This window comes from Helianthus annuus, chromosome 12 (assembly GCF_002127325.2).
Source record: "Helianthus annuus cultivar XRQ/B chromosome 12, HanXRQr2.0-SUNRISE, whole genome shotgun sequence".
Taxonomy (NCBI): Eukaryota; Viridiplantae; Streptophyta; class Magnoliopsida; order Asterales; family Asteraceae; genus Helianthus; species Helianthus annuus.
Window position 1 is genome coordinate 133,062,502 of NC_035444.2, and position 25,189 is coordinate 133,087,690.

Sequence of the window (25,189 nt, forward strand, 5' to 3'; positions counted from 1 at the left end):
CGGATTAAGAAGGACGCCAGTGCTAAAACCTACGTAAAACCTACGTACCATTGTCCTCGGTTTGGGAAGGACACCAGTGTTAAAACCTACGTAAAACCTACGTACCATTTTCCTCGGTTTGGGAAGGAGACTACTGTTAAAACCTACGTAAAACCTACGTACCACTGTCCTCGGATGGGGAAGGACACCAGCGCTAAACCTACGTACTCGCTACGTACCACTGTCCTCGGATAGGGAAGGGCACTTACGTAAAACCTACGTAAACTCATACTTACCACTGTCCTCGGATTGGGAAGGACACCTATAGATACAACTAGTCTAGTAACATACAACATGGGAAGCCCCTACTTAATATTGTAAAGGTTTGGGAAACAAGGATACTAGGCAACGCATGGTTATGAAATGAACTTACAATTTCTGAAACGAACTTATTAACTGAACAATCAACTGTGAACTCGCTCAACTTTGTTGTTGACTTGTTGTTACATGCCTTGCAGGTCGATAGGTACTCTTGGAGCTTGCACAGGGAGGCGCGGTCATTATGGAACATGGACAGTGGATGCCATGTTAAAAACATTATGACACTTTGAACTTAATACTTACGTTGGGTTTTCACATTTATGCTTCCGCTAAACACTTAACTATGTTTTGATTTAAACACCTTTTGTACTGATGGGTTGAACTTTATTTATTACTTACAATGTTCAATATGATTGGTGGCTTGATCCTGGTCAGTCACGCCTCCAAGCGGTGATACTCCGCGTGTGGATTTTGGGGGTGTGACAGATTGGTATCAGAGCCATTGGTTATAGTGAACTTGGTTTTAATAAGGGAAAAGTTTTTGTTAAAACCAGACTATAACCTGTACAGTGCTCAATGATCCACAATGACGCTTCGCTCCACGTGCAAGACTCAACACTATAGGTGATATGAATTATGTTTATATTGCCTGCTTGCTAGTTGCATAGAACTTTGCTCGTGGTATGCTTAGATAAACGTAACAACTATTGTTTGAAAACACATGTGTGCTTACTCTCTTCTGTCATCGCACTTTCACGAACCCCTCTCACTCATGTTTCTCTTGGTATGAAGATAATGAGTGGACGTATCAACATGACTCAAGCCCAGCTGACGGCTTTGATCAACGAACAAGTTGCTGCGGCACTTGCATCCGCTCAAGCAGGAGGTATACCCTGCAGTCGCAACTCATTCTAGGATCTTTAGATCCTACACTCCTAAACCAACTCTTGTGTTTAACCTTGTCCTGTTCCTATACACAATAGGTCAGAACACTCAGACACCTGTGTGCACATTCAAGACTTTTATGGACTGTCGTCCTAGTACTTTCAATGGCACTGAAGGAGCCGTTGGACTCCTCCACTGGTTCTGTTGGTGCATGTTTTGTGACAACAGCTTAGATTTGGTCTTTGGATATCTTGTAATTAGTAAAACGATAAACAGTTAGCGGGTTTAGCTTTGTAATAGTTTGTAATAGTGAATTAAGAGTGATTGGGCCAAACCAAACCCACATATGGGGGAGGGTTTGCGAATTGGGCCTTGCCCAAGACCTAGCCCATATGCAAAGCTTTGTCCTATATAAACAAAGCTTAGCATTAGGGTTTAGGTTAATCTTCTAATCACCTTAATCACTCATAGAGAATTCGTGAAAGAGAACGGCTTGGACGAATTAGGATCTTGATTGATTGTAATCGTTACGAAGATAATCAATAAAGATCGGGTTTGAAGGAATTTCTGTTTTCTACACTTTTCTGTGAAATCTGATCTAGAGGATTCCGCATTCTAGGTTGGATCGACGATTTTGTTACGATCCGCACGCGTTAGGGGACTTACAATTGGTATCAGAGCATTCGGCTCTTGATTGGTTTGGTTCAGAATCGTTTCTGCATAAAAATCGGCGTTTTTGGAGGTTTTTGAAGGCTGAGTTCGTGTTCTGCTGGTGATTTCGGATAAGATTCAAGCATTTTGGATCATTACTGATCAAAATACTTGCATTTCGGACCATTACTGATAGAAATCTTGCATTTCTGATCAATTTCGGACCAGATTACTTGCATTTCGGACAGAAAACAAGCATTACGGACCATTTCGGATCTTCTGATTGCATTACGGACTAAGAAGTCTTGGATTTCGGATCAAACAGGTTGCATTTCGGACCAGGTTGGCTAGCATTACGGATTTGACTGTTGATTTCAGATCAGTTGGTGATTGATTTCGGACAAGAGTGTTTCATTTCGGACTGAAAGCTGTCATTTCGGACTGAAAGCAGTCATTTCGGATCAGAGTTGTTGATTTCGGATAATAGAACCATTCCTGATACCATTTCGAACTTAGAACCATTTCGAAAAAAAAAAGACTCTGGAAAATCCCGAAAAAGGTCATCGACATTATATATCATTGGAATCGTAATCTCGAGACGAATCCAACGGTATAATTTGGTAAAAACAGATTTCAGACAAAATTTGTACGGTTTTACCTGTCTGCTTACGTTAAAATGTCGAACATGACTAAATTGAACGAACTCTTAAGGATGGAGCATGAGGTTGGCACAACCAACAAACCACCTAAGATGATGAAGGTGGAAAACTACTTGACATGGAAGGATAGGTTTCAATCCTTCATTGAATATCAGGACACTCGCATGTGGATCTGTATTGTTGACGGGTACACAAACCCTACACATGATTTTGAAGGCAGACCTCGTGTGACAGCTTATGTGAACATGCAGGAGAATGATAAGAAAATGTATGAGGCTGAAAAGAGAGCCTTGGCTGCTATCAAGATGTCCCTACCTGATAGTATCAAACATACCTTCAAGAAGTACACTACTTCAAAGGAAATGTGGGATGCTCTAGAGAAGAGATATGAAGGAAATCCTGATGTCAAAAAGAACAAAGTTGATCTTCTGAAGAAGCAGTTTGTTGTGTTTAAGCACATGAAGAATGAGTCACTTGAGGACATCATCACTCGATACTACCATCTGATGTCAGAGCTGGATAATTATGATATAGACTGCTATTCTGACATAGAGAAAAATGACAAGCTGATAGATGCCCTGCCTGCTAAATAGGATATTTACACTCTCATGATAAAGGGAGAAGCTGACTATGAAACAAAGGAGCTGGAAGAAGTTGTTGGAAAACTAAGAGCTTATGAGCTCAGCATGAAGAAGAAGGACACTGGATATGATCAGGTTCAAGATCCAGGGATCTACAATGGGCTTACATCTTCTTCATCTCATGATGCTTCTAGCGACTCTGCCACTGCTTTCCTTTCGTGTGATAATGAGCAGGTTACAGTGAATGAGGATGGTGATGTGTGCTTTGTGGCAGCTGCAGGAGGATCAACAGGAGTTAAGAGACAATCAGCTTCTAAGCAAACAAGCAGTGTAAAGTCAATGCCTATGAGTGTGAAGTCTGCTGAAGAACATCTTGCACTACTTGCTTCCTTTGTTGCCTCTTATGAGAACTACATTCAGGGGAAGATATCTGATCCTGCTACCTTAGATGAAGACTATGATCAGATTGACCCTGATGATCTAGAAGAGATGGATTTACAATGGCAGATGGCCATGATTTTGAGACGTGTGAAGAGGTTCATGAACAGAACTGGAAGGAAGTTTGTGGGGAAGAATGTAGGTTTTGACAAGGCCAAAGTCAGGTGCTTTAACTGTCAGAGTTATGGTCACTTCGCAAGGGAATGTCAGAAACAAAAGCATGAGGCTTCGAGCCAGAGTTCAAACAATAGAAATTCATCAAACAACTCTAACTCAAGGGCGTTAATCTCTATTGCAAGAGAGGGTTCATATGACTGGAGCATTCACTTGGAAAATGATGAGAATGTTACACAAGCATTTATGGCAGAGATCGTGCCAGTTGAAGAAGCTGAAACTAAAGCAAATGCTGAGAAAGAAAGTGATGCTGAGGTAAAGAAGGTTGATCAGACAACAGATGCTGAAGAGGAAAAGCCAGAGTCTAAGCATGAAATGGAAGCTGAAGAGAAAGATGAAATTATCAAAAGAATGGAAGCTCAACTTGCTGCTCTCATGGCAAACTCAGACAAATCGACAGGAGAGGTAAGTAACTCTGTCACTTCTGTTTGTTTAAAGTGTCGTGAACTACAGGGTGAAGTTGACAAATTGTCAACTCAAAACAAAAGTCTTGTGAGCGAAATGTCTAACGTAAAAGAATCAAATTTCTTTGCTAAAAGAAACGAGTCATCATATTTGAAAAAGATAAAAGGCTATGAAGCTGAAATTGAAGCTTTAACCTGCAAACTGAATGAAAAACTTCAAGTCATTGACTTAGCTCATGACATGATGGCTGAAAAAACAAAAGAGATTTCTGATAAAAACAAAGAGTTGTCAGATGCACAACTTAAAATTGTTGAACTTGAAAAGAAATTAGGTCAATTCAGGGATTCTACTTTTGTTATGAAACATATGATGGGCGGGTTAAAGAAGAGTAATGACAAGAAGACTGTGGGATTCCAGGGCTTTAATGAAGTCCCACCTCCTCTTAGTCATGACTATTCTTTCTTACCTGATGAAGATGAGTTCACAGACTTTCTGTCAACATCACCAAGTAGTTTCACATCCAGTCAAGATGATGTGTTTGAAGATAATGATGCTAAGAAGGAAAATAACAGCAAACCTATTTTGAAAAAGAAAAATACACCTTCTAAAAACAATAATCAAACTTTTGTTAAAAAGGTTAATTTTGTTCAAGGAAGTGATATGAAAACCGAAACAGCTGTTATCGAAAAGGAATCAAATGTAGAGTTTGCTAAAAACAAAAACATAGAAAAATCTGAAATTAAGCAAACTAAACAAAATCCTTCCAAGGCATCATCATCAAAACCAGAATCTAGTTCAAAGGCTTCAGGTGAGAAGTCTTCGAAAAAGAGATCGTGCTTCAAATGTCACACAAAGGGACATGTAGCTAGCTGCTGTCCTAACAAAAAGATTGAAGCACAAGATAGTGAGAAACAAAGAGGAAAATCACCAGAAAAGAACGGTGATAAAAAGGAAAGAGAGTCTAACTCTCCAAAGAAATCTGCTCCAAAGCAACAACAGGGTGTTGCTAGTGGTGTAGATAAGGCTGAAAAAGGAACTCTTCAAGTTCCTCGTTTTCAAAGAAATCAACCAAGATTTCAGCCTGAATCTACATCAGGCAGATATGAGAGACCTAGAAGTAGTTCACCAAGAATGAACAATCAAAATTCAAATAATTTCAGAAGTCAAGGTCAATATCAAAATCGATACCATAATAATGGTGGTCGAACTTTTTATAACAATGGCTTTAGAAATTACAACAATCAAGCTTCTTGGAATCAAAACTCAAGATTTCAAAGGTCACATAGTCCAAACACATATAGGAACCCTCAGGACCAGAGACCTTATGGAAATCAAACCCCATTTCCATCAACAGGTCCAAGATCCAAGACTCCAGTTAGGAGTGATGGACATTGGATGGATGTTCCTGTAGTTAATGAATCTGGACGACCCAAGACCATCAAGGCTTGGGTCCCCCACTCTAACTAATCTTTTGGTTGGTGTGTGCAGGAGCTGCTAAGGAGGATTATCAACTTATAGTATGTTGATAGTGGCTGCTCCAGGCACATGACGGGGGATGCGAGGTTGTTTTCTAAATTTGAAGAATATGATGGTGGACATGTTAATTTTGCTGGTGCTAAAGGTGGTAGGATTACTGGAAGAGGAAAAGTGACGAATGGGAAGATCACATTGGACAAGGTGAACTATGTTGAGCAGCTGAAACACAATCTGATGAGCGTGTCACAAGTCTGCGACAAGGGTCACTCGGTCCATTTTACAAATACTGAGGCATTGGTGTTGAAACCGGGTTTGGTCATTCTGGACGATTGGACAATGATGCGTGCACCAAGGAAAAATGATACTTATGTCATGAACATGGGTGCCAAAGACCCAACTGCTGCGGTGGCGTGTTTACTGTCAAAAGCATCTGAAGCTGAATCTATGTTGTGGCACAGACGCATGGCTCATATTCACTACCGAAAAATGAATTACATTATCAAAAATGAGCTAGTGAAAGGAGTTCCATTGCTGAGGTTTCAAGTGGAAGATAAATGTCTTCCATGTCAAAAGGGAAAACAACACAAGAAACCTCATAAGTCTAAAAAAGTAAATTCCATTAATGCCCCTTATGAATTACTTCACATGGATTTATTCGGTCCAGTGAACGTAAGGAGCATAGGTGGAAAGTACTACTGTCTTGTTGTCACTGATGATTACTCACGTTATTCATGGGTTTTCTTTTTAGGTACAAAGGATGAAACAGCAGAGATGCTGATAGATCTTTTTACAAAATTGGAAAACGTCCATGATGCAAGGATCAAGAGGATAAGGAGTGATAATGGCACGGAGTTCAAGAATCGTATTCTGGATCTCTACTGTCTTCGAAAGGGAATAGAACATCAATACTCTGCTCCTTACACTCCTCAACAAAATGGAGTCGCTGAGAGGAAAAACAGGACGTTGATTGAAGCCGCTAGGACGATGCTTTCAGATTTAAAGCTACCAGTTCTTTTCTGGGGAGAAGCTGTGAATACAGCTTGCTACGTCCTAAACAAAGTTTTAACCGTTAAACGTTTTAACAAAACTTGTCATGAGTTGATGTTTAACGAAAAACCAAACTTAACAGGCTTTGAACCATTTGGATTACCCTGCACCATTGTGCGAAACAAAGATAAACAAAAATTCGGTGAGGTGGCAGACGAAGGCTACTTTCTAGGCTATGTGCCTGGCACACCGAATAAAAGGGTTTTTAATCTAAAAACTGGTAAAATTGAGGTTGTTTTCAATGTGGAAATTGCTTCCTACAAACCTCAACAATCAACGAGTGGTCCTACTGTATTATATGATTATGAAAGTGTTTTTAAATCATTTAATATTCCTGAGGTTTCTGATGCAGATGATTCTCAGCTAATTCAAACAGTGATTGGTGAAGACGATGAAGGCGAGTTCATGCCTAGATCGAATGTTGATATGTTAGATGCTCCGGAAACTTCCCATGGTGTTGCTGATCCTGATTCAAGTGATAGTGAACCTGAACCCAATCAGGGGGAGGATTTCATTAATCCATTTGCAAATCAGAATGTTCAGGGGGAGGTTGGATCAAACCTGGGTGATAATCTGGAAGTCGATGCTGTTGCTACTACACGAGCAAATAGAGATCATCCAGTTGACATGATACTTGGAGATCCTACTGCAGGTGTTCAGACAAGAAGAAGCATTGCAGCGAATTCTGGGTTATTTGTTTCGATTGAGAAGACTGGGATAGTGAATGAGTGCTTGTATAGTTGCTTTATTTCCCAAGAGGAGCCGAAGAATATTCATATGGCTCTTAAAGACAATTCATGGGTTGAAGCTATGCAAGAGGAATTGGCCCAGTTTGCGAAGTTAAAGGTTTGGGAGTTAGTGGACCTTCCGAAAGGTGAAAGAGAAATTGGCACTAAATGGGTATTTAGGTGCAAGAAGGATGAACGAGGGATTGTCACGCGCAACAAGGCTCGGTTAGTTGTTAAAGGGTTTAATCAGCAAGAAGGGATTGATTACAATGAAGTGTTTGCACCAGTGGCAAGGTTGGAGGCAATTCGTTTGTTTCTGGCTTTCGCTTCATTCAAGGGCTTCAAAGTCTACCAACTTGACGTGAAGAGTGCATTTCTTTACGGCAAAGTCCAAGAAGTGGTGTATGTCTCACAACCAGAAGGGTTCGTTGATCCAGACTATCCAGATCGAGTGTACAAACTTGATAAGGCTTTGTATGGGTTACATCAAGCTCCCAGGGCGTGGTACGAGACACTGTCTACACATCTGATCAAGAATGGTTTTGAAAGAGGTCAGATTGACAGCACACTGTTCATAAAGAGAAAGAAGGAAGATTTTCTGCTGGTACAGGTATACGTGGATGACATCATCTTTGGGTCATCTGATGAAAACATGTGTAAGGAGTTTGAACAGGTGATGAAGAGCAAGTTTGAAATGAGTGCTATGGGTGAGCTGTCTTACTTTCTGGGATTACAAGTTGAACAGAAGGAGGATGGGATGTTTATTCATCAAACGAAGTATGTGTATGACATTTTGGATCGGTTCAAAATGAATGATTGCTCTACTTCCAACACACCTATATGCGAAAATCACAATCTTGGTCCAGATCATGAAAGTACTGAAGATGTTGATCCAACTCATTACAGGGCGATGATTGGTTCTCTAATGTACTTGACTGCTTCAAGACCTGACATCATGTTTGCCGTATGCTTGTGTGCCAGATATCAGGCGAATCCGAAAGAGTCACATATGAAAGCAGTGAAGCGTATTCTTCGTTACTTGAAGGGGAAACCTAAACTTGGGTTGTGGTATCCAGCTGATAGTGATTTGAGGTTCGTTGCTTACACTGATTCAGACTTTGGAGGATGCAAATCGAACAGAAAGTCTACAACTGGTGGTTGTCAGTTCTTAGGAGGCAGGATCGTGTCTTGGCAATGCAAGAAGCAATCCTGTGTGTCTACATCTACGTGTGAAGCTGAATATATTTTTGCGGGTAGCTGTTGCTCTCAGGTTCTCTGGATTCAACAGCAAATGCGCGATTACGGTTTGGATTTCACTCGTACTCCTATTATGATAGATAATAATGCCACTATATCAATCACAAACAATCCCGTAAAGCACAGTAGAACTAAACATATTGACATACGTCATCACTTTATACGGGATTGTGCTGAAAAACGACTAATTGAGTTACATCGAGTCGACACAGAAGATAGCCCTGCTGATCTTTACACTAAAGCTTTTGATCGAGCTCGCTTTGAACACTTAGTCAAACTCAACGGGATGAGGAATCCTGAATAACTGGTTTTTCATAAGAATTTTGTAAATAGTTTACTGCTTTCTCAAAAATCAAAAATACAAAAACATTGAAAAATCAAAAACATAAAAAAATAGAAAATCAAAAATGAGTTATCACTGTGTGAAAAAGAAGAAATGATAGTACATCAGCAAGTTAGACTGTCACACTGAAATTAAACCAAAATTGCTTAAGTGTGATAGCAGCTTCATCATATGATGTACCAGTAGGCAAAAGCATGAAATAATCAACTTACCAAAGTGATATAAACCTAAATGCACTGAGTATGAGTGGGGAACACATCAGTGTTAATTCTTGCGTTGATAGATTGCCAAAATCTGAAGTTTTGGGTCTTTATACTGTTATTTCATCCGGGGATATCATGGGTGTCCTTCTGCTGCATCCAGATACATGCTGACCTAGACACACCCAGGATATCTTAAAAGAGCTAAAAATGCCAAAACCTTGAAAATAGCTCTCAAAGAGAGTCATTCAATAAGTGCAAAATGCACAATTCGTACCAAAATGGTATCTGTCTTAGCCCTCGATAAGATATTTTGGTCTCTCTGCTGTACGGAAGTACTGACCTGTTCACCAATTATCTATCGTTGAAAAACAAAACGGATGAATTCAGTATACTCACCTACTACGATGAATCTTTGTGCATACCTTGATCGCGGGAGTACATCCTGAAGTGGGACATGCTTGTATTTCGGTATAATAAAATTAACTTAACGTATCTTACGGTAATGGTACTTGAAATGTTCATGCATTTTGTTTAGATGGACAAACATACTGGTAATCGTCTTGAACTGCTTTTCACTAAAACATTACATAAAGAATTAACTAATTGTGTGAAACAGTTTGATTTGGCTGATATGATCTTCTTACCGGTGATTCTCACAAAAATAGAGTGTGTATTGCTTTTCGTATTTATTTTCTTTCAGAAAATACAAAAATAGTGTCTTTTTCTGTTTAAAATTCTTAACGTATGGAAAACTGTTATTCTTGGAGGAATTGTTACTGATAGGGGGAGACGGTCTTAGTAAGTGAGTTCAAAATTTTCAAATCAAGCAGGTTATGATCTGTTTTGTTTAAAGTTTGTGCGTGTTGGTGCTGAATGGATAGTGCTTAATCTGTTCTACAATTTAACATTCTCTTGAATAATAATAATTTGTTTAACTTTTGTTGAAAAATTCTTATGGTTCCTCAAGATGTTTGTTTTATAGTATACAGATTGAAGCTGTGTGTTGCTGAGAAGTTGTTGTGAGGATGAGAGTTTGCTTGGATGCATGGTAGAACCTCCTTTCTACATTGCAGACAAAGTTGAAGAGTTGAAGATTGTTATTCAAATGCTGAACAGGAGTTTACTCAAACGCTAACGTTTTGAAGATTTGGTGATTGGATGCATCAGCTTAGGGGGAGTCTGTTGCTGACAGAAGCTGTTAAAGCTGAAGCTATCCAAAGACCAAAAGACTTGAAGATTCTGATGACTGAAGTTACCTTTGCGAGCTATTGTCAAGGGGGAGTTTGTTGGTGCATGTTTTGCGACAACAGCTTAGATTTGGTCTTTGGATATCTTGTAATTAGTAAAACGATAAACAGTTAGCAGGTTTAGCTTTGTAATAGTTTGTAATAGTGAATTAAGAGTGATTGGCCCAAGCCAAACCCACATATGGGGGAGGGTTTGCGAATTGGGCCTTGCCCAAGACCTAGCCCATATGCAAAGCTTTATCCTATATAAACAAAGCTTAGCATTAGGGTTTAGGTTAATCTTCTAATCACCTTAATCACTCATAGAGAATTCGTGAAAGAGAACGGCTTGGACGAATTAGGATCTTGATTGATTGTAATCGTTACGAAGATAATCAATAAAGATCGGGTTTGAAGGAATTTCTGTTTTCTACACTTTTCTGTGAAATCTGATCTAGAGGATTCCGCACTCTAGGTTTGATCGACGATTCTGTTACGATCCGCACGCGTTAGGGGACTTACAGGTTCGAAAGCTCGAATCGGTCTTCGAGATGTGTGAATGCCCTGAGGCTCGCAGGGTGAAGTATGCCATTGGTACTCTCGAAGGCACTGCGCTGACTTGGTGGAATGCGCAAGTTCAGATTCTGTGGTTGGTGGCTGCTAATGCCACCCCATGGAATGACTTCAAGGAACTGATTAAGCGGGAATACTACACTCGTGATGACATCCACAAGTTGGAAGTGGAGTTCTTTATCCTGAAGATAACGGGGTCAGAGATAGAGGCATATACGAAGCGATCCAATGAACTGGCAGTGTTATGTCCAACAATGGTAGATCCTCCTATCAAGCGTATCGAGCTGTATCTCAAAGGCTTAGTACCAGAGATTCAAAGCCATGTGACCTCTGCCAACCTTGCTACTATCCAGGATGTTACTCGTCTTGCCCATCGTCTCACAGACCAGGCAGTGGAACAGAACAAGCTGCCTAAGCGTATCAGTGCTACTACCACTACTACTTCTACTTCTACTATTCCCAGTGAAAAAAAGCGAAAATGGGATGGAGACTCCAGCAAGGGTTCGACTACAGTTCAGTCCCAGGCACAGCAGCGAAAGATCGATGACTACCAGAGTCCTGGTCAGCAATCTCCTGATTGTCAGGGGTAGGGTGGATATCGAGGAAATCACCCAAAGTGCAATAGATGCAACAGACACCACAGTGGTCAGTGCAACAAGGGTCGTTGTCAGAGGTGTCTCAAGATGGGTCATGAAGCCAAGGATTGTAGGAGCTCACGGCCTGCAAATCAGAATCGTCAGCAGCAATAGCAAGCACCGCAGAATCAGCAACAGGGCAACAAGGGATGCTTTCAGTGTGGCGCTGAAGGTCACTTCAAGAGACACTGCCCACAGTTAAATCAGAATCAAAATCAGAACCACAACCAAGGAAACAGGAACAATAACGGGAACAACAATGGGGGAAATAATAATGAAAACGGTGCTAGGGGTCGAGTGTTCGTGCTGGGTCAGGGTGAAGCAAGGAATGATCCTAATGTGGTGATGGGTAAGTTCCTTCTCGATGACTTTTATGTTACTGTTTTATTTGATTCGGGTCCCGATACCAGTTATATGTCCCCAAAAGTTAGTCAAATGCTCAAGCGCACACCAACACTTTTGAACACCAAGCATGTCGTAGAGTTAGCAAATGGTAAAAGTCTAGAGGCCACACACATAGTTCAGGGTTGTAATCTTGTCCTCGCTGGTCAGACCTTCTCTATCGATCTCATTCCTATAGTTCTGGGTAGTTTTGACATCATCATTGGGATGGATTGGTTATCCCAACAGCAAGCAGAGATCCTATGCAAAGAGAAGATTGTTCGTATTCCCCGTTCTGGTAAAGAACCTCTCGAAATTCAAGGCGACAAGAGTGGTGCTGTGGTGGGCATCATCTCCTTTCTTAAGGCCCAGAAGTGTTTACCGCTATTTTAGCACTCGTTACTGACGCATCAACGAAAGAGAAGAGACTAGAAGATATTCCAGTAGTACGTGATTTTCCTCAAGTGTTCCCTAAAGATTTACCTGGGTTACCGCCTCATCGCCAGGTCGAATTCCAAATCGAGCTAGCTCCTGGAGCAGCGCCCGTAGCTCGAGCACCTTATCGCTTAGCTCCAACCAACTGGAAGAACTGTCCAAACAATTGCAAGAACTTTTGGATAAGGGTTTCATACGTTCTAGCTCTTCGCCCTGGGAGCTCCAGTGTTGTTTGTGAAGAAGAAAGACGGTACCTTCCGTATGTGCATAGATTACCGCGAACTAAACAAGGTGACCGTGAAGAATCGCTATCCTCTTCCACGCATCGATGACTTATTCGACAAGTTGCAAGGGTCGAGCTTCTATTCAAAGATTGATATGAGGTCAGGCTACCATCAACTGAGAGTCCGGGACGAGGACATCTCCAAAACAGCATTCAGAACTCGCTACGGCCACTACGAGTTTCTGGTCATGCCATTCGGGTTAACAAACGCACCTGCAGTCTTCATGGATCTTATAAACAGAGTGTGGAAGCCTTACTTGGATAAGTTTGTTATTGTATTCATCGACGACATCCTGATCTATTCTAAGAGTCAGGAGGAACACGAGCAGCATTTACGACTTATTTTGGAACTCCTTCGAACAGAACAGTTGTACGCCAAGTTTTCAAAATGCGACTTTTGGCTTCGTGAAGTCCACTTTCTAGGCCATGTGGTAAACAAGGATGGGATTCATGTTGATCCACCCAAGGTAGACTCAATCAAGAACTGGCCTGCACCCCATACACTGACAGAAATCCGCCAATTCTTGGGTTTGGCGGGCTACTACAGAAGGTTCATCAAAGACTTCTCGAAGATTGCGTGGCCGCTTACTCTACTGACTCAGAAGGGTGTCACCTATCGTTGGGGTGATGCTTAAGAATCAGCGTTCCAACATTTGAAGAATAGACTTTATAGCGCACCTATTCTCTCATTGTCTGAGGGCATAGACGATTTCGTGGTTTATTGTGACGCGTCAATTCAGGGTCTTGGTTGTGTATTGATACAACGGGATAAAGTCATTGCTTACGCCTCGCGCCAACTTAAGATTCACGAAAGGAATTATACTACACACGATTTGGAGCTGGGAGCTGTTATTTTCGCACTTAAGATATGGAGACATTACCTGTACGGTACCAAGTGCACCATCTACACCGATCACAGGAGTCTCGAGCATATCTTTAAGCAAAAGGAGTTGAACATGCGACAACGTCGATGGGTCGAGCTATTGAATGATTACGAATGTGCCATCAAATACCATCCGGGCAAAGCCAATGTTATGGCCGACGCCCTCAGTCGAAAGGATACTGTACCTAAACATGTGCGTGCTTTACAACTCACCATTAAATCTAGTCTTCCTACACAGATACTGTGACAACCGTCAAATTTGCATTCATCCGTACATTTAATTAATATTGATTATGCTTAATGACTGTGCTTTATTACAACTGTACATTTAAACTGCTTTCTGATCTCTGTTATATACATACATGTGCATCACATTTTATACTGTCACTCCATTTATTACACACAAACTTTAGTGACAAACTTGATGCACAAAGCACAGTTAGCACAGTGAGCGGATAACCCAGTAAACATGCTGACAATGCCAGCACCGAGACAGACAATATTTTTGTGGCCAGTGTGAGCCAGGAGTAGAATACTACACTAGTAGGGAGTGTAGGGAGGTGAGGACCATAAAACTGCGTCACTAGGTGATAGTTATAGTGCCTGGAAGTGCCTAAAACATATTTTTAAGTGCAGAATTATGCACTAAATACAAAAATTCAGCATTTAACAACGCTAGTAAAGTGCAAAAACTTAGTAAAATAGTCCTAGATACTTTCCAAAGTGTTGGGAATTTAATGTGTTACTAAAAACAATATAAAAGACACTTTAAAGCTTTATTTAGCACTTTAACGGATCAATATCCAACCGAACAACCGGACTTTACCCGGAACATAAAAATATTGCCAAACACCTTGTTTTTACTTTTCTAAGCTAGTTAGGGTCCCCGAACACCCTAACACACTAAATATTAATAACACTCATAGCACACCAACTATAACCCTTGTTTCTCTAACTAGATAGTAACCAAACCATTACAACCCAACCCTATACCCCCCCCCCTTCGAAACCTGTTACAAGGGTGGAGACCCACCCTTGATTTCTTTAATTTGTTTATTAAGTTTGTATGGTACTAGAGGAGCAATAAACCTAGTGGGTATTAGAGTGTTGGAGTATTATAAATTTAACCACAAGTCATTATTCACTCATATCTTCACAAGTTTTCTTTTATCCACCACTTTTACGCCTAGTTTCTTCCCTAGCCTTGTGCTAGTAGTAAGTGCTCTAAATCATCATCTTGTTCTTGATTTTAGTGGTTAATAGATGATTAAATGGTGAAATGTTAAGAAACACTAATGAACACAAACTAAGTCTTAAACATAAAGTGATAAAGGGTGGATAAAGAGAAGATATGTGGGTAAATCATGTAGATCTTGTGTAGTTGTGTTTATTTGATGTTGTTTGTTCGTAGAAGTAGGATGGATCATCATCTAGACATGCTAGATCATGTTCAAGAACATGAACTAGTAAGATGTTAATGCTAGAAATATGAAAGATGATGAAACCATCCACCCATGAACTTGAAACTTGAATAAATGTAATTTTTCTTGAAAAATAAGGTTATAAACTTGTAGATCTAAAGATCTACAAGTGGTTTTTCGGAAGAACCAAGCGAAAGATACTAGTCTTGTTAAAACCCGTATCTTGCATGAACTAAATATATTTTTAGTAAGTAAACAAGGGTATAAACACTTGTGTAACAAGAAAATTTCATAAAGAAATATTTTTGTAAATCATGACTAGAAGTTGTTAAACTTCAAATTCTTTAAAAATAAAGTTTTTAAGAAACTAATCTTATTTTTAAAGATAACAAGACCCACTAAACATGATAGCAACTTACTACATATTTTTACACACTTTCAAGTTCATGAGTTTATGATTAGGCTTATTTTTGTCAAGATTAGTGGTTAAAAATTGTAGGTTGTTGCTTGTTGGTTGTTGGAATGATTTTTACAAAAGAAAATGATATGCTAAAAAGCATGGACACCTCCATTTACAGAGGAAACTCTGGCGAAATTTTTCTAGAATTTCGACACTTAGAAATATCTTTCTAACAAGCGTTTACAAAATATATTTTTAACTTGGTTTTCAAATTAAACTTTGCCATGATTTTTATTACAAAAATGCCAAGTACCGGAGATGGATTTTTGTAAATAAAATTTGTTAAATATATATTTAGAATATATATTTTATAATAAAACGCTTGAGTGATTATCTGATTATTTTGTGAACTAGAGATATATTATTTTTAGGGTAAAAATAATATACCTTGTAGATATCATGAAATTACGACTCCAAGATAATACCAACGCTCTGACAAAATAAATATTTAAGCTACGCAAGTATTGTTGCTTTACGACACGCTAAAACGTAACTTATGTATTTTTTTCGGAAAATACTCTCATACGTATATTTTGGTAAAGTATTATTTTGGAAAATGTATGGGAAAAAAAAATATATATATATATATATATATTGGAATTAAAATGTTTTAGACAAATGATTAAAATATATTTTCTAAATGGGACTTAAAATATATTTTTCGGAATTATAAAGCATACTCCTTGGGAAGGAGAATACGAAGTTGAAATACTTAAGAAATATTAATACAGAGATATTGCATAAACAATTATTCCAAAACTAAATATAATTACTATAACTTGGAATAATGACAGAAACGTAACCCAAAGACACAAATACTAAGACAAGGCACGACCCGTTCGTCTAATAGACGTTAGTACACTGTAGGTAGTCGTGTTGGCTGAAGAAACTTGGGTTACACATACTGAAGACGCAATACTGTGAGTTCATGTCCCCCTTTTCTCTTAACTATTTTCAGTTTTATAACTTCGGGGGTGAAATACATGTTACAATTATTTTGGACATTTTTATACATGGTATAGTTAGCTTAAGGAGGGTTGGGACGTTCAGATCATTTGAGTGGGTAGGTAGAACATAAGGCCATTAATCCTCGTTGCAGGACCGAGGGATATTAGTGATAGATCTATTTGGGTGTAGCGAGCCCCACTCCTGAGTCTGTCGAGTGGACCATGTGGTGACTAAGTGCCCGACGCACAAATCTGCTAGGTTTGAGTCTTCCTGCATCACTTCACACATATCATTGGCTTTGCAACCCAATGGTGATCTCTTTTTCCTTAATTGCTACATACCAGGGATTTTCATACATACAAACGCATTATAAAGGTTTATACATACTCACTTACACATGAACTCGCTCAACTTTTGTTGATTTTTCAACTTACATGTATTTCAGGAAAACTAAGGGATCTGGCAAGTGTCTGCATTTGTGTCAAGCTGCGTACTAAATAAAGATGTCATCCATGGTCTTTGAGTTTGGTTAGTGTGTCTTACTCCTGGACGAGACACGTCTTTCAAAACCTTGGTGTTATTCAATATCTTTTAATGAGTCTTTTATGAACTCATAAGTAAATTGTACGATTTGTAGAACTTGAAGTTGAAGTCTACATTTTTAAAACAATGTTGTTATGTATTAAAGTTATTTATTGGATGACAAACCTATGGTTTTATCATATAGCATTGTTATGATTGATTGCTATGGTATTAAGAAGTCACACCAATAAACCCACGCTTCCGCAAAAGACAGGGTGTGACAGCTTGGTATCAGAGCCTCGATCATAGCGAACTAGGATTCTTTCTCGAGTCTAAACTAAGATCATCAGGGCTCTCACGAAAATATTTTCAAACATTTTTTTTTACATTGCATACACTAAACGTCCAGATCCAGGGTACAAAACATCTTTACAAACAAAAGACACGAGTACACATTTCAAAATTCATGTTTATAGTTCAGTCTTAGAGATTGAGGGAGGTTCAGTCTTAGAGGCTGAGGGTGTTCAGCCTTAGAGGCTGGGGAGAGTCAATCTTAGAGATTGGGAAGGTTTATTCAGTCTTAGAGACTGGGAGTTGGTCTTAGAGACCAGGGTGTTAGTCTTAGAGACTAGGGAGTTCAGTCTTAGAGACTAGGGAGGTTTAGTCTGAGAGACGGGATGTGTTAGTCTGAGAGACTGGGAGATTTGTCTGAGAGACTAGGACGAATATGTGGATACATGATTACATTATGAATTGTCTTTGTTTGCAATATACAAAGTGTTAAAAATTATATGCATGCTGAGACTATTATGTACCGGCACACACGTCACTTTCCTTAGGGAACGAATAGTCAGATGATGATGACCCTACAGCCACCGCCACAGATGATGAGACTATACCTGCGCCGGAGATATCTACGACAGACACTGAGAGTGACCCTGACATGTTGACAAAGGACGAGGACAATTTCCAACCGCCCGCGCTGCCAGACTTTGGTGATGAATTACCCTTGCTGATGGCTTCCTTGACGAAAGTCTTCCTGTCGTTCTTGATTCGGTCCACGATCGCCACACCATTTGGACACTTCAGTGGAGAGCACCTCTTGACTCCAAACCTCGACAATGCGCCTCCTGTGGACATTCCTTCCGAAGGTTGGCTACTCAACGAATAATTGATGATGACGTTGACTTGTTATTGATGGCCCTTCTGATAACACCCTTGATGATGGAAGAATAGACAAGAATGTTGCTACTAATTTCACTTTTGAAGACCTCTGTTAACTAGCTATCCTCTGATTCTAGCATACATCCGATTTCAGACTCCTTTGAGTCTGAGACATCTGCAGCCTTACAGACAGCCAAATTACAGCTTTCGACTACTGACGCAGACGACGACACCGTTATAACCACTGCAACTATCACTTGCTCGAGACGCCACACTTTTACACAACCCAGAGCCTGCTCCTAAGCCAGCTCCTGTTCCTTTTGAGGTCAACCTGATGTTGTACCTGTTGATCCTGCACCCTCACTTGATCATGACCCTGTTTCATTTTGGCTTACCAGACATTGCACCCCTTATACCTGACAACAGTACCTGCACCTGGTGATTCTCCTATCGTTGAGACATTTACTGCTGCACCTTCAACCGCGAATGATGCTCTTGTGAAGACCGGCGTCCAAAGCACCAACGAGCCTATCGATTTCCTTCAAGACATACCCACACCCCGGGAAAGTACTCCAGGTCAGCACCCGCGTACCAGTCACCTTTGCTACAACAGCATCTTCTACGACCTCACAAGCCGCACCGTCTGATGCATTCAGCTCTACATCGCTGGACGAACCGGTTCGATGGTTCCTATCACACTATACTAATTTTAGACCCTTACCATCCCTCACTTTGTGAAGACTACACGCGGGACAAGTACACCTGTAACGTTAGCTGCAGTTTGAGGATAATGTTGGAGCTTGAGCTGACACCACGTCCTCCACCCTGCCTATTGCCAGTATACTTTCATCAAGGTTCCTTTTGCGCTCTTACCTGCTGCTATTACACCTTTCCCAGGTTTTGATGCTCGCATCCTTACTGCCAAGCAGCAGAGCAGTTACCATTTCGACGTACATACGAGCTCGAGGAGGAATTCAAGCATATTAACAGTTTACTTTTCTTTCCTCCTTCACCTCAGTCACTAGTATAGTTGGTTTCTGGATTACGCGGATTTCATTACATTTGGGTAGGACATTAATGACAAGCCGAGATTGTGGAGACTTTTGAAGACCTCATCTGACTGCGTAATTTTGATACACTGAGATATTTAATGGACAAGGGTAGGGAGATCCTGTATCCCTGTTGATATGATAAATTTTGGAAGATGATACAATTGTGGCCAGGGAAAAATGACAAGTCAATCATCATTAAGCATGCAACAATACTTTGTGACCAATGACCAACGAAATCTCAGTCGTTATGTCTTCAATAAGCGCGTTATTGATCTATATGTGTGTGCTATAACTATAATGCTACGTGCTTACTTGCTATGCTCTCATTAAACGTAATTACCAATTTACTTGGTTATACTATGATTATACTATTGCTTAATTGCTTAGTATGATAACCTAATATGTGTATGTGCATATGATCTCTAAACAACTATATGCACTCCCCGAACGAATAAGACCTGACCTAACCAATCTTCTTCCCAGAAGATGTCAACACAAGGGAACGTCGATACCAGCAACCCTCTGCCAACAACAGCAAAGTCGGGACTGCAAGGACGCATCTCGCAAGTCATCGCACAACTCGAGGCCCTCCACTCTGAGCACGACGGAGGTACCTCAGGAAATAACCCACCAGCGGCTGCACCTACGAGCAGTTCTTGAACCACAAACCTCGAGAATTCGACGGCACTGGGGGTGCCTTAGCTTTTGTGCGTTGGGTAGAGAAGACGAATTTTGTCTTACGGTTGAGCAAATGTGCCCCAGAACATCAGGTCACGTACATAGCTGGACTATTTGTAGATGGGGCTCTGTCTTGGTGGAACCTTCAGGTTCAAACAATGGGCGAAACTACTGCATACGCTTTGTCATGGGACGAACTGAAGGAACTAATGCGCAAGAGATATTGTTCTAGGGCGGAAGTCCGGAAGTTGGAAACTGAATTGTGGAACCTAAAAATGGAAGGTCCAAAGATAGCCGAATATGTGCAGAGATTTGGCGAATTATCACAAGTTGCATCGCGTTTGGTGGAACCAGAATCTAGGAAGATCGAACGTTTCATCGGGGGACTGGCACCTCAGATTGTAAGCCTGGTAACAACATCTAAGCCTCCAACAATCATTGAAGCAATCGACCTGAGTGTGGCGCTCACTGAAGAAGCGATTAGACAAGGAAAATTTTCCACTCCGGAAGAGAAAAATGAGACTTCTGTAGAGTCATCTAGGGATAACAAGAGAAAACTCGTAAATTTCAAGAAGGTTACTCGGGTAAGTAACAAGAAGAAGGCCAAAAAGGGAAAAGACTACATGGGTATCCTACCTAAGTGCGACAATTGTCTACGTTGTCATATCGGGCGATGTAAATATGGAAAATGTGATAACTGTGGTAAGAGGGGGAATCCCAAGGAGACTTGTAGAAAAGGTATTGAAAGTGGAATTAAAGGTCAAGATGATAGCGAGAATCACGGAGGAAACAACGACAACGACGAAGGCAGTATGAGTGACAAACAAAAACGTGCTGAAGGTTGTCTTAACTGTGGGAGCAAGAAGCACTTTAGAAAATACTGCCCTAAGAAGAGCCATGCACAAGGATAAAAGCTCAGTAGCAGAGCTAGGGGAGCACGCCAGGAATTCAAGCATGGATATCGGTACGTCCCATATTACTCAACGCTATGCATTTGCGCTGCTAGATACTGTTGCAAATTTTAGCTTCGCATCTCTATGGTTTGAGAAAATACTTGGTTTAGTAGTAAGTAAGTTAGATAACCCGCACTCGATAAAACTAGCTAATGGGAAGCTAGTAGAAGCCCACGAAGTAAATGGGACATGGCAAGATAGGACCCGGAGAGTGTGAGTTCACACTTGATTTACTGACAGTGAATTGGGAGACTTTAACAAGGTAGTTGGATGGATTGGTTGACAAATGATCAATAGGAAATTGATATCCGCACCGCGATGGCAAACGAAGAAACAATCTCGACTCGTGAAGCAGAGTACGCCTTTACGAATTACTAGTTGCTTGAAGGCACGAAGAATGTTGCGTAAAGAATGTGTTGTCTTCTCGACTCATGTCGTGGACGAGGGAGTCGAAGAACCAAAACGCAATGATATTCCTGTGATAAGGAAGCATCCTAAAGTCTTCCCCGAAGACTTGCCAGAATTATCTCCTCATCAACTAGTCAAATTTCGCATCAATTTGATTCTAGGCGCCTTGGGAAGTGCAAGGATTGACAATGTAGTTTCAGTAGTGGATAGAGAAGGAAGATAACAGACCAAAATTTCCGTTTTGGGTAACCCCAGTTCTGCTTGTCAAAAGAAAGGACGATGACTTTCAAATGAACATCAAACTACCAGGAGACGGACGAGCTAGCCAACAAGAGTCAGCGACTCTTGCTAAGGATTGACGAACTACTTATTGGACTAACTGCAAGGATCCAACCCGTATGTCCCGACCGATCGATGATCGAATAGCTGTAACTTCAGGATGAAAGTATACCGAGGGAAAATTGTGGGACAATGACTTGTTTTAGACGTGCACAAAAATGGTGTTTCCCACTGGATGCACAGGACAACTTTACACAGAATGCGAAACTTTGAGAATCTAGGAAACATGTACTAGGACCCTTGGAAACCTTGGCCCAAACTCGTAAAGGTTGTTACTTAGGAACCACATCTGTTAACCCAAGCAGACACCATTAACCTGACATATATGCCAGTTCCGTTGGCCAAACCGGGAGTACTTGAATTTCTTTTACTTCTAGCGAGTAGATGTTTGCATCTCTACTCCCCTTTAATGGTAGTTGCATCACGTTAATTTTCTTCGCTGAAAGCGAACACACATTTGCTTCAATATCTAGTCATTTCTTCATATTAGCAGATACTCATTTTTCCTTTTCCTGGAAACTTATTTGTCACATGCACCATTTGCTACACGTGCGACTTCACTTCGTTTCAAGCGCTTCATTTGAGTTCAAATATTAGAATGCTAAATTTAATTACCGATTTGCGAATTCGAAGGACCTACATTATTGTGACTGTTGGCTCTTTTGCTACCAAGCCAACACACCCTCTCGAAACTTCTCACATTTCAAGTTACATACATGGTTTATCTTTACAACCATACCGAGATTTCCTTTGTTGATACGTACGTTACTGTCGGATTACACTAAAACCAAGTTCAATTGCTTAAACTTATCCATTTCGTATATTCAGTTTAAGACGTCATATGATGTATTGAAGGTATCATATTCAAATATTTTGCAAAGATTCTTTCGTCTCGAATCGTGGATCATTCAGGGGCTAAAAGTGTCAAAAAGTGCATAAGTTTGCACTTTCACGCATAACTTACGTTCTGAATACATCCGGACATCCAAAAATTTATGTAAGCATCCTTATATTATGCCTTAGTGTTTGGCATGAGAAAAATCCATTCGTCGCGTCATTTGGATCGTCTTTCGCGCTTATGCATTAAGCGAACATCGCGATCGTACGGCCAAACGAACCAACATCCGACATATTTTTGAGCATGTTTCATGTCCACAATGTTTAGGCATCATTTTAGGGCCTTAAAGTTGGCTTTACGGGCCTTAGAAGTGTCGGAAATGGCTTAAACATGCAACAGGGACCTAAATTGTAAATTCTGAAACTTGTTGTCTGATCTGCACTCTCAGGCGGCCCGCATTAGTTTGGCCCGCACCTTCACGTGGGCCGCATTAGACAAGCATACCAGATTCAATGTTTGATCCACTTGCAGTTGGCCTTTCGATCACCCAAAGGGCAACGCCACGTGTCGGATTCTTATGGTGGGGGCAAAATGAGGCACCACAACATTTCGACAAGTGTACGGGTCAGATCATTGCACGTTATTCAAGAAACGATCCTAACGGCTTTACTTTTCCTATAAATACCCCCCCCTTGGTGTAAAACCCACAAAAATCTGATCAAAATGCTCTAAGTTGATGCCATTGCTTCATACCTGAGCTCTTTGATCTAGATTAGCATTCTGGGACCCTCCGTAAGTATTCTTTCGTTCTTTTATTCGCTTTTCGAGTCCAAAAGTCAACGTTTTGTTGACTTTCTACATTGACCAGCCTATGGTCAACACGAAGTTCATTGGAACTTCATAACGTGAGCGTGATCACGATGGTTATAGTCCGTAGTGACTATACCTACTGATTACCACGTTATCTAGGCTCAGTGACGAGTCGTAGTTTCGGCTAAAACGCGCATTCTTGCGTATTTTGTAACCAAACTACTCGTGAGCATCAAAGCCGTTTGTTTTGATGCCAAACCTGTTTTCTAAACTTAGTTAAGCATGTTCTAACATGCTTAGCTCGTCACTTTTAGTATAGTGCTTATATAGGGTCGTAAGGTAAGCGATCTAAACCATCGCTTATACTTTTGAACCCGACCCATTTGGTCGATCATTAGGATCCGACCAAACACATTAGATGACCATAGCTATAACCTTCCGAGGTTATGCCTTGTGGTCACGATGTTAGGCGTTCCAAACGCGTTATACGCGAACGACGCGTTAAGGTGGCATAAGCTACCTAAACGGGTCATGATGGGCCGTAAGCACTTAGGTTAGGTTTCATTTTAGTATGTAGGCCTTGTTAAACCATATTTCACGAGTCTCCATACGCGTTTGGTTTACGAACCCGCATACTATCCGATCCTTCCGATTTTGGTCCTGTATATTAATATAGCTACCTATTAGGTGTCGTTTGATATCCCGTGATCTCTAGCATTGTGTGATTATTACACAAGGAATTCAAAGCAATCTCAGGTGAGTACATTGAACCCCTCTTTTACTGTTTTCCAAACTGTTTTGGGGTGAAACACATGTGCCTACTTGCTACTTTCATGCTTTCTGGTTTTCACATCATATACTTGCTATGTTCGATAGTACATATATAGTACATGATTTCATTGTGTTTATGCTATGTATGTCCATTGTGTGCATACTTAGCACATCACTTTACAATACATTTCATGCTACGTATGCCCATTGTGTGCGTACTTAGTACATTGCCTTACATTACATGCTATGTATGCCCATTGTGTGCGTACTTAGTACATTGCTTTACATTACATGCTATGTATGCCCATTGTGTGCGTACTTAGTACATTGTTATACATTACATTTCATGCTATATATGCCCATTGTGTGCATACTTAGTACATGGTTTTACATTGCATTCTTGTTGCATATGCTCATCCAGCATATGAACACATTATGCTACATTTTGAACCGTTGTAACCATTTGACTATGTGAACCGTCTTACCCCTTTGATTACATGAACCGTCTGTAACCGTTGAACCGTGTGAACCAGTTGTATCTGTTGACATGATTTACATTTGACAATAGACATTTGACTATACATGAACATTTCTACAATTGTTAAACACTTCACCTCGATGGTTTGGTTTGAGTAAGTGATTAAGTAACGAGGCGTGTGTAATATGATACAAGCATGGTGGATACGCCGCTGGTACTTCCTATATATAAATGTTTGTATGGTATTACATATCGTAACGTTATTTGAATCATTTCAATTTGAGACATATGACATTTTATACAAATAACACACTTTTCTCGAGAAATTGTTTTACAAACGACTTATCTTATACAAACACATTTTACATGGTTATCCGTTTAACCATACAGTGTCTTCTTATTTATACATATCATCTGATTTTATCGTTTTTTTTTTTCAAATGATTTACAAGACAAAGCAAATTACAAGGTTCATGACGAAACATTTTCTCAAACATAAGTCATGAATTCTGTTTTCACAAAACCAATGTATCTCACAGGCATTTTTATGCTGACGTACCTATTTTCACATGTGTTTTCAGGAGATGATGCATAGGACTTATCAAGATATACTTAGGCGGACATGTGCCTTAGTGACTTAAAACAAGACAAGAACTAGTTAATTTATGTTATGTACTATTTGGTTCTTGTTTAAACAATGTAAACTTTCATGTTTGATCAATAAAACGGAACTTCAATTGCCATGGATTTGAAACAATTAATTCTGTTACAACACTCCCCGACA